Source organism: Sebastes umbrosus, chromosome 8 (genome assembly GCF_015220745.1).
Source record: "Sebastes umbrosus isolate fSebUmb1 chromosome 8, fSebUmb1.pri, whole genome shotgun sequence".
In the NCBI taxonomy this organism is placed as follows: Eukaryota; Metazoa; Chordata; class Actinopteri; order Perciformes; family Sebastidae; genus Sebastes; species Sebastes umbrosus.
The window spans coordinates 34,398,881-34,409,380 of record NC_051276.1 but is presented as its reverse complement, the minus strand read 5'-3'; positions in this window follow the sequence as shown (position 1 = coordinate 34,409,380).

Sequence of the window (10,500 nt, the reverse complement as noted above, 5' to 3'; positions counted from 1 at the left end):
ACTTAATAAAAAGGTCAAATAAAAAATATAAAATCCGATTATTTGGTTTCTCGTAGCTGTTTGAAACCCTAGAAATGAGACTTTCAGGAGCAAAGTGATGCTTTTTTGTAGGAATATATTAAGATATTGTTCTACAAAACATTTTTGTCGTTTAACAAAAGAATCAATAATTCTTTGACGGAATAGAATTGGCAAATTTTGGATTGAAGTCTGGAATTAGTAGATTAAAGTCAATGCAAACTTTCAGTTCTTGACAGTTTTACAATAATCAGCGTTTTGTTGAGCACCAAAAATGTTTAGATGTTTGATACCAGCTCTGTTTGTGAGTCTAAAAATGTAAAAAAAAGAAAGAAAGTAAAGGGTCCTGGTGACTTTGGTGTCAAACTGTAATAACGTGAAGTGTTTTTAAAGTTTTCTGAAACAAAATACAATTGCAAAGTTTTAATTTAAAGTAATAAGACTTAATAAAAAGGTCAAATAAAAAATATAAAATCCGATTATTTGGTTTCTCGTAGCTGTTTGAAACCCTAGATATGAGACTTTCAGGAGCAAATTTCTAATTTAAGGTAATAAGACTTATAAAAACTAGGGATGGATCGATCCGACTTTTTCAGTCCCGATACCGATAGCGATACCGGGGCTTTGGGTATCTGCCGATACCGAGTACCGATCTGATACCAGTGTTTAATTTAATCAGCTTCACTGTGTGGAAGTGACTGGGATCATTCTGTTATGTGTAAGGAAACATCCGACTTGACTTAAACATTGGTTTCCTAACACTGAAAAACAAAGTGTAACAAATAAATACATAGATATAAATGTATTTAATTATTAAAATAATAAATCGTACACCAGAAACTTGGTAAAACATCTCCAAAAATGAACAGGAATTATTTACATTAATAACAATTCAAGTGTAAACCGTTTTAATGAAGCAACAGAATGGTCAAAACTTAAACAGGAATCAAAATTCCTCTACATAATATATATAAATATAGAATTTAATTGAATAGATCGGGCCCCATTCCGGTATCCGGTATCCAGTATCACCGGTTGCGACTTATCCGACCAAAGACTGATCATTTTATTTTTTTATTTGATTTTTTAGAGGCCTGAAGAATCTAAATTGAATCCGTAAATATCCAGACAAATTCTGAAAAAATAACTACAATTTTGTGGAGCAGAAATATAATTTTTCTGACCCCTCAGATTTATCCTATGACTCCTTCTGGGGGTCCTGACCCATAGGTTGGGAACCACTGTCTTAGGTTTAGTTTTCAATAATTTTATATTTTAAAACTCAAAAACTGATATTTGAAAAGCTAAAAGGAGATTTCACGTGACTGTTTCTGATCTGAAAAGATTCAACAAGTGAACTTTTTTTTTTTTATTTCAGCAGCTTGGATCAGAACCAAACTCTCATTGATGTGATAAAAACAAAAAAAACAAAAAGCAGTCTGAATTCCTGTTTTATTTCAGCCCAAACCATAAACCCATCACAAACGCTCCGCAGCAGCAGAAGTGCTGATGCAAGCTGAAGCTCTCCTCCAGGCTCTGACTTCAGGTGCAACTCGCAGCTCGAGCACCTCAAACGAGGAATTGATCGTTATCGGCAGCGATATCGATGACAAAGATATGTTGAGGAAACAATTAGGAGAGCAGTGTAATGATTAGAGAGATCATTACGGCCATTTAACCTCGCTGGCATCTGCTGATGAGGAGCAGACTGATCGCTGGGCCTCCTGCAGAACCTCCTCCTCCTCCTCCTTCTCCTCCTCATCCTCCTCCTCCTCCTCATCATCTCGCCATCATGTCTTTACAAAGCCTCTGCAGCATGTGTGCGTGTATTCAGGGTTAAATTTTGCAATTTTCTGAACACGTTGTCAGCCTGAATCTTCTCCTCTTTGGCGCGTTTCTCAGTAGAATAGCACAGATTTATCTCTGTCTTCATCTCCATGTTGCTTCAGAGGTTAAAGTGTCTGTTGAATGGAGATAAATGGGATTTCAGACGTTGACGCAGCGTTAAAACATTCGCTTCCTCTTCCGGTTTGGGCCTCCATGTTGGACGCCGTCGAGCAGCTCTCGTCCTGCTGTGTTCTGCTCCTCTGGGTCACTCACTTCCTCCTCCTCCTCCTCCTCCTCCTCCCATCCAACACCACCACCTCCACAGTCACATGACCCGGGCTGTGTCATCACTGTGACACATACACGACCACCGCAGAGTGGAGGATGGAGAAGGACATGGAGGGAGGGGACCGGATGTGGGCGGTGTGAGGAGGAGGAGGAAGAGGAGGAGGAGGAAGAGGAGGAGGAGGAGGGTGTGGGAGCATCACAGGGGTGACGTCACATCACGACCTCCTTCCTTCCCAGCATCCCTCCCTCCCTCCCTCCCTCCCTCCCTCCTCCCCATCACACACACACACACACAGCATCATCTCACAGGCGTCGTTGTAAATGACCTCCTGACTTCCACGAAGACGCGTGACGTCTTTGTTAGCGACGAGCGGAGAGGCCGTTTGCGTCCAGTTGGAGGCGAATCGCCACGCAGTGCTATAGCGAGGCTGAAATGGGTTAACGTTGTGAGGGCTGGGGGGTGTGAGAGGGACTGCAGATCGTCCATATGATGTAGCTCTCCCCCCACCCTTCTTTTACTCGACCCATCACCTCCTGAAAAATGTCAACGCCGCGGCGGAGACAAGAAGAGGCGGCCATGTTTGACGCTCAAAAGCTGACAAATGGCTCCTTTACGACGCACATGAAGTGTTCATACGGGACTTAAACGCGTGTGAGAGCGGGAAATGACATGCTTATATCCTCCCTGTCGACGCCGGCTAGAGACGTCTCTGACCCCCCCATCATCAGCCGGTCACACTGCACCACTGTTCAGCCCCAGCTGCAGACGCACAGCTGCGGTTCTCTGACATCACCGCCTCCTCCACGGCCAATCATCTGCTTTGTTTATTTTAAGCAACACTTACTGAAAAGGACAGGTTGTTTTTGTTTTTTGCAGGAAGTTGCCGTGTATCAGCAGAGACACTTTAATAGACGCAAAAACATCAACAAGTTTGAGAGAAAACACTGTCTGCAAACGTAAAAATCTCTTGGTTCCCCGCAGACAGTGGGTGTGAGTGTGCAGTATTACGTTGTGGTGGCAGCAGTGCATGCTGGTACTGCACCTTCTCAATGTTTTTTGTCTAAGACAGGGGGTCAGCAACCTTTTACTATGCAAAGAATAAATAAAAAAAAATCTGTCTGGAGCCGCACAACGTATTTGAGCCTCATAATGGAGGTAACAGTCTAATGCAGAGAGGACTAAAGTGCAGACGAGAGGCAGGATGTTGAAGAATTGTCTTGAGGAGATTTGAAGCTCTTCTCAGCATCCAGTGAGCTTCCAGTGTGTTTGTTCTGGAAAATGTCTTTCAATTACTTTTGTTTTGTTGTTTGCTAATTTTTCGCCGCAGAAAGCAAACAAATCTGTCCACGCACTATTAAATCCTACATTTTCCTGTAAGAATTTTCTTTTTTTTGGGGGGATTTGGAAACCCACTGTAGCTAGGGGAAACTCAAGACTAGACAACGCCGTTGACAATCGGCAAAATGAGAGGATAAGTGCCGGGCCGTAGACGTACGTAGGCTATGACACACAGTTTAGTTTACTGAAATGTTAAAGCTTATTTTATTATTCAGTGTAAACGCTAGAGATGCACCAATCCCACTTCTTCAGTGCCGATACCGATAGCGATACATGGGCTTTGGGTGTCGGCCCGTTGGTATCGATGCATCCTGAATATAGGCTACACATTTTTTTGCAGTTGGAGAATGTAAGAATCACTCTCGGCCTACAACAATGATTAATGAAAGTTCAAATGTTTCTATTGCTGACCTCTGGACTAAGAGACATGCGTTCATTATGACTACCAGACTGCAGTGCACGGCTGCTTACATAGACAATGAATGGGAAGCTTTGAAAGGACGGATCCTGTGGACACGTACCTTTAGTGTGTTTTCTGGCAGCTATAGACAAACATTTCTTGGTCGGTTAAATTATGCTGAAGGGGAATTTCAATTTATGACTTCTTCAGTATTTCAATAAATTGAGATATTCTTTTATTTCTACCAGAAATCTGAATCTTTACTTTTGACTTTGAAGACATCTGAGATGTAATTGCTGCATGCAGAAGCCTTAAACTATATATGTACATGTAAGAAGTAAACACGTGAGGTTGTGATTCGGTTGTGTTGGGAGGGATCAGAGAGTCGGAGCGGAGCAGCTGCAGAGTTGCAGAAGCCTCTTCGCCTCTTTCAACATTATTACCATAATTTGTGGTGGGAAAGGAATCGCTCATCAATCAGAAGTGTTGGGAAAGTGACCACGCCAAAGACCCGGGGCCGCTGTTTGAGCAGCGGCGGGCTCAGAGGGGTCAGCCGGGGTTTTCTCAGTGTGTGTGTGTGTGTGTGTGTGTTTTGTCATTAATCACTAAGAGAGCGAGAGGCGTCGCAGCCTTTATCCTCCGCTGCTCTTCATCCTCCTTCACGGCCGGTGGCCTTCGCACCCCATCTGACCACGGCACAGAGGCCAAGGTCAACCTGACCCCCCTCCGCCACACACACACACACACACACACACCATCTCATCTCCCATCAGCCCTCTCCAGGAGTCACCCTCCACCTCCCCTCCCTCTCAACCTCCCTCCTCGCCTCACATTCCCCCCGCCGCGTCCCCTTTGTCCACCTGTTGTCCTGGAGACTCGATTGCCACCGAGACCACCCCTCTATACGATGGCTGTGTGTGTGTGTGTGTGTCTGTGTGTGTGTGTGTGTGTGTGTGTGTGTGTGGCAGAGGTCAGGACAGAAGCTAAAACAACAGATAATCCCACAGAACACCGGTCAGGCCATGACACCACGGAGGCCACTCAGCGACAACGTCTACTTAAAGTAACGCCACAGAGCTCAACATTTATACACACACACAACACGTCATATTGTCACATAACATCACACGCGTTAACGTCAAGTTACCTCAAACAACACAGGTTGAATTAGCCGAATGTGGGACTTTTTTGCATTTCAGACTTCTGGAATATTTTGCAATATGAAGCCAAAACATGAAATCCACAGCCAGCACCACTCTGAAATCTCCAGGAGGAGTCCTAATCTAAGAAATGGTAGACATATCAGTACTCTTAGTGCCAAGATGTTTCAGCCAAATCTTTATTTCCTAATGTGGGACAGTCATGTCCAAAATGTGTCTGTTAATCCCCTGAGACTCTTAGAAAACCTTAAAGGCCGTGTAAAGGAAATTCACAGATTTGTTTCTAAACACATTCAAAATGTTGGGAAATAATGACTGAAACATGTTGCAACGACTGTGAACATTGTAGTACTGGATTGTGGAGTTAGACCGTTAAACTGTTTTTCGCCAATTTTGTGTTCAGGATTTTTTTAGGCGGGACTGAAATCGTGGCTCGATGACGCACTGGAGCCATCCTTAAAGGTCCCATATTATAAAAAAGTGAGATGTTCATGTTTTTTTATTATAAAGCAGGCTTAGGTCCTATATAAATACTGTGAAAGTATCGAAACACTCAATCCACAGGGAAATACACACAGCCCGTATTCACAAACTCTGCATTTGAAACAAGCCGTCAAGATTTCTGCCCATTCGTGATGTCACGAATATACAATATTTAGACCCTTGACACAATTTTAAACGTAAACACTGTAAATGTGTCCCAGTTTATTCCTGGTTGCAGTGTATGGGAATGACATCAGCTGACAGGAAGTAAACATGGACCCAAGCTGTTGCCTAGCAACGCAATTCTGTTGCAATTCCGTCAAAATGTGCTAAAACGGAACGTTTCAGACAGAGGGTAAATACAGGTATATTCAGACAGACAGTACGAGGAAAATAACGTTGTTTTTTTTAACATTACAGCATGTAAACATATTCTAGTAGAAACACAAAATACAAGTATGAACCTGAAAATGAGCACGATATGGGACCTTTAACATAACTCTACCCATCTTCACAAACCTGAACCTTTTTGAAAGGCAAAACAGAAACCCAGCAATATCATAAAGGTTATTTTGGCTAGCTCAGTTGATAGAGCATGAGACTCTAACATCCAGGGTCATGAGTTTGAGCCCCATGTTGGGCGATGATATTTTCATGATCGTATTGTATTTCTATGACTGTAATCCATCCCATGTCCGATGTTTATTTATTCTTTTTCTGTAAACTTGTAAAAAAAATGAATAGTCTTTAAAAAAAAAAGAAAATGACAAAGTGTCAGAGTATGGATTACCAGGGCCCAGTTGTCTTTGGGACTACAAGGACCACAAAAGCAAGCACTTTGTCCACGGGAAGCGAGGTACCATTGGTACCAACCATATCATACTAGCTTGTCAGGAAGAGCCTAAATAATGCTCCAAATTTGGGCTGAATGTTAGCTTTAGGTTTCACTGCCCAGCCTCGGTGTTTGTTCTGGTGATTCAGTTGCATCAGTTTATGTCAGATAATTAAAAAGGTCATATAATTAAATATACAGTCATCATAAAACAGCCATCAACTCGTCTCCGAAAATGTCAGTTTATAAACTACTAATTTGAAACTGAAAATATGTTTTGTAAGAAATATAATACCGACTGGATTTTGTCAACATAATAAACATTTTTATCGTGTCTGCAAAATGATCAATGCAACCTTTTCATTTTATTTGACTACACCACCTGCATTAGTCTCCCTGTAGTCAGTTTGCCACACCAGACCGTGATATTCCCTCATCATCAAACAACTCTTCGCACCACCTGACCTGATTCCCTGATTCCCTGAGACACCTGATCCTCATTCCTCTAATCAGCCTCCTCAGTATAAATCCAGACACCACTCACTTCTCTGTAAGGTTGTCTGCTGTGTGCATCGCCGCAGCATTCAGCCCTCCTGGTTTCTTTATTTTCACACACTTTTTCCTGCCTACAGCCTCTTGCCCTGTGCTGTGTTGGCCTGTTTGGACAGATAAATCCTGTTTTGAACTGCTAACAAAGTAAAAGTTGTAATCCAGCCTGCCTGCCCCTGAGCCATGCATTTGAGCCTGTTCCCTGCAAAACTGAGCCTTTGCAACAATATTCAATCATGGCAACTAAAGCATGATTGACCCTTTTATTTCACCCAAAACACTGAAAGGTTGGAAGAAATTAAATATTTCAACATGACAGTGACTTGATGCTCGAGACCAACCCTGCAAAAATTACATTCTCATACAACTAAACTGCATTCTCAGTTACGTTTCGAGGGAAATTTATTTTCTCCCGGATTATGGTTGCAGTTTTAAACACGTGGTTAACGTTGAAACAAAACAAAAAACACAACAAAGCTACTTCGTTAGTTTTAGTAAAAAAGAACATCATGGTTTGGTTTTAAATTGCTGTTTATGTTATTTAAACTAACGTAAATTAAATAAAGTGAACATTGACTTTTAGTTTCACGCGACACAAGCAGCGGTCCTGTTTGTTTGACCCATCCACCGCCATGACCTCCTCTTTACACGCACTTCCGCGAACTATCATTAGAAACGTACTTGTGATACGTCAAAAACAAAACAATAATCCGTGACAAATGTTCCATTACTACAGGCCACGCCTTTGAAACAGTTGCAGATCGGTTTGGTTTAAAATGACCATGTTTGTTTCGTTATTTAAACTAACGTAACTTAAAATAAGTGAATGTTGACTTGTAGTTTCACACAAGACACAAAGAGCGGTCTCCTGGGGTAAAGGTCCTGTGTTTGTTTGACCCATCCACCACCCCGACCTCCTCCCTACAAAGACTGTCATAACCAACGTATTTGTGATACTTCAAAAACAAACATAATCCACGGCAACATACGTTCCCTTGAAACGTTATTCACAATGCAGTTTCACGGTACAGGAATGTAATTTTTAGAACACACGGCTTTCTAGACAGCACAAGTTGACTTCTTCAAGATTTAACCGAAACCATGAGGCTTGTTTGAGACGAGGCAGACCGACGCACATCGTATTGATGTATTAAAGAGAAAAGCGTTGGAGGCAAATCCAATTAAAATGTCTCAGTGACGCACAAAGCCAAAATGGCTCGACTGCCGAGTATAAAATTCAAGTTGGTCTATCTGTGGGTCCACTGTACTACGGGCCACGCCCGCATGACACGCCTTCGAAACGGTCGCAGATTGGTTTGGTTTAAAATTACCACGTTTTTTACGTTATTTAAACTAAAGTAACTTAAATTAAGTGAACATAATTTCAGCTCCGCTTACAGGCCTAACAGTGCGCAACTAAAGCTAACATTCGGAGTCGACTAACACCAACAAATAACCAGCTCCCACCACAAGTCAGACTCCAACACAAACTCCACGGATAATTACGGAAACAAAGTCTCTGAAACTCAAATCATTCTGGAGGACCTGCAGACCCCCCGCTCTGGTTTCCAAATCCTCCCTTCTTTTCAGGCCTCAAGGTTGGCGAGTGTGATTTGGGTGTATGACCAAATATCTTAAAAACTAGTGCTAATTGGCAAATGTTGGTATGCTAACAGGCTAAATTAAGATGGTGAACCTTGTAAATATTGTTGAAAGCATCAACCTGTTGCCAGAGCACCTGTTGCGATGGGGCCTCACTGTTGCATGCTATGGATTACAACGTTGTGCTCTGTTATGCTATATGCTAAGGGCCTCTCCACACATCCTCCTACACGTTGAGCTTCCACTCTGGCCGTCCCGTCCTCTGCGTCCTCTCCGTCCTGCCGGGGGGGGGCGGCCGGCTGCAGGAATGCGAGGCGAGAGCTTGGCCCGTCCCAACCGTCCCAAATGACTGCACACACAAAAAAGGATTTAACTCTTTGTCACAATTGTCCCCCCTCACACTCTGGCCTGCAAGAAAAAAAAAACAGCACAAGGCTCCCTAAACCAACCCCCCCTCCCCCACCCAACCCCAACCCTGACCCACCCCCTCATTGTATCCAACCCCCCCACCCTACCTTTCTCCTGACCCCGGCCGCGTCCATAAAAGACCCATCAGAAGTATCGCTGGCCACATTTACAAGTGAAAGAGGGCCAATAATGGAGCGGTTAGGGAGAAGAATGAGGAGACAGAGGGGCACTCACAGATGTGGAGGTGGGTGGGGAAGCGGGGGGGGGAGGAGCAGCGTCCCATTGTTGCCCCCCCCCCACCCCTGATGGAGGGGAGGAAGAAGGGAGGGCTGGGAAGGGGTGAGGAGGTAAAGTAGGAGGTGAAAGTGGCTTTTTACACCCGATTTGTGATGGGGGGAGCAGAGGGGAGGAAAGAGAGGGAAAAAGGGGGGAAAGTGAAAGTAAGAAGGTGAAAGGAAAGAAGTAGGAAGCTGGACCAGCTTCCTTATCCTCCCTCAACTGTCCTCCTCTCTCTCCCCATTCCCACCGACCCTCGCTCCATCAGAGAGAAGTGAGGCTGGTCCAGCGGTTCTGCAGGGAGCGTGTGAAAACAGGCTCAGAGGTCAGAAGAGGTGTGTTGGCCTATATCTATATATGTGTGTGTGTGTGTGTGTGTGTGTGTGTGTGTGTGTGTGTGTGTGTGTGGGATGGTCATCCCGACATTATTATGTATGTGTGTGTGCGTCTCATTGTCCAGAAGGATGGAGATGGCGATACAGCAGCTGGGGTGAAGAGGCCTCTAAGCTGACCTTCGAACCCCTCCTCTTCCTCACACCGCCTGCGTGGTGGTGGTGGGTGGGTTGTTGGGTTGTTTTGGGGGTGGGGGGGGGTTAATGAAGTCATCACGGCGGGATCGTGGAGAGATGTGGCATATATAGGAGGCGACGGGATGCCGTTAGAGGACGAGGAGATGTTGGCGGGTCGGTCACCTCCGGCAGGTAGTCGACATTTAGACGTTGGCTGAGAGTCATGGTAGCTGGTGAAGTTTAGCAGGAAGTTAAAACGTTTACGCTTACTGTCGTCATTTTACTGCGACGAAAAATGACGAGAGAGAGCGACAGGAGGGATGACGGGCAACGCAGATCCCTGGAAGGGCTTGAACCTGGGATGTTGCAATTACATGGTCAGTGTCTTAAACCTATAGGACCCCCCAAACCACTCTACAGATCCAGTAAGATTGAGGAGAGCGGGGTCGGTTGGGTTCTGCAGGTTCCTTCATAGGGGGACCAAATCTGTTCCAGTTCCTCACCGCTGAGATCCCACTTCCATCATAATAACAAAATACAACAACCCCATTGAGGAATGCACTAAAAAATGTAATTCTCAAACTTTCACACCTTTTTTTGTTAAAGGTGTAATTCACACTGCACCTTTAACAAAGGTAGAGAAAACAGTAACAACGGATTACAATTTATTCTAGCCCCTTGCTCAGTTCTTTATTTTTATTATTTTCATTTTCTTTATTTAATTGGCTCAAATTTCTCTCCTTTATATTTGGTTATTTAAATATTTCAATCCTGCAAAATACAGTTGCATTAATTAAAAATAAAACTTC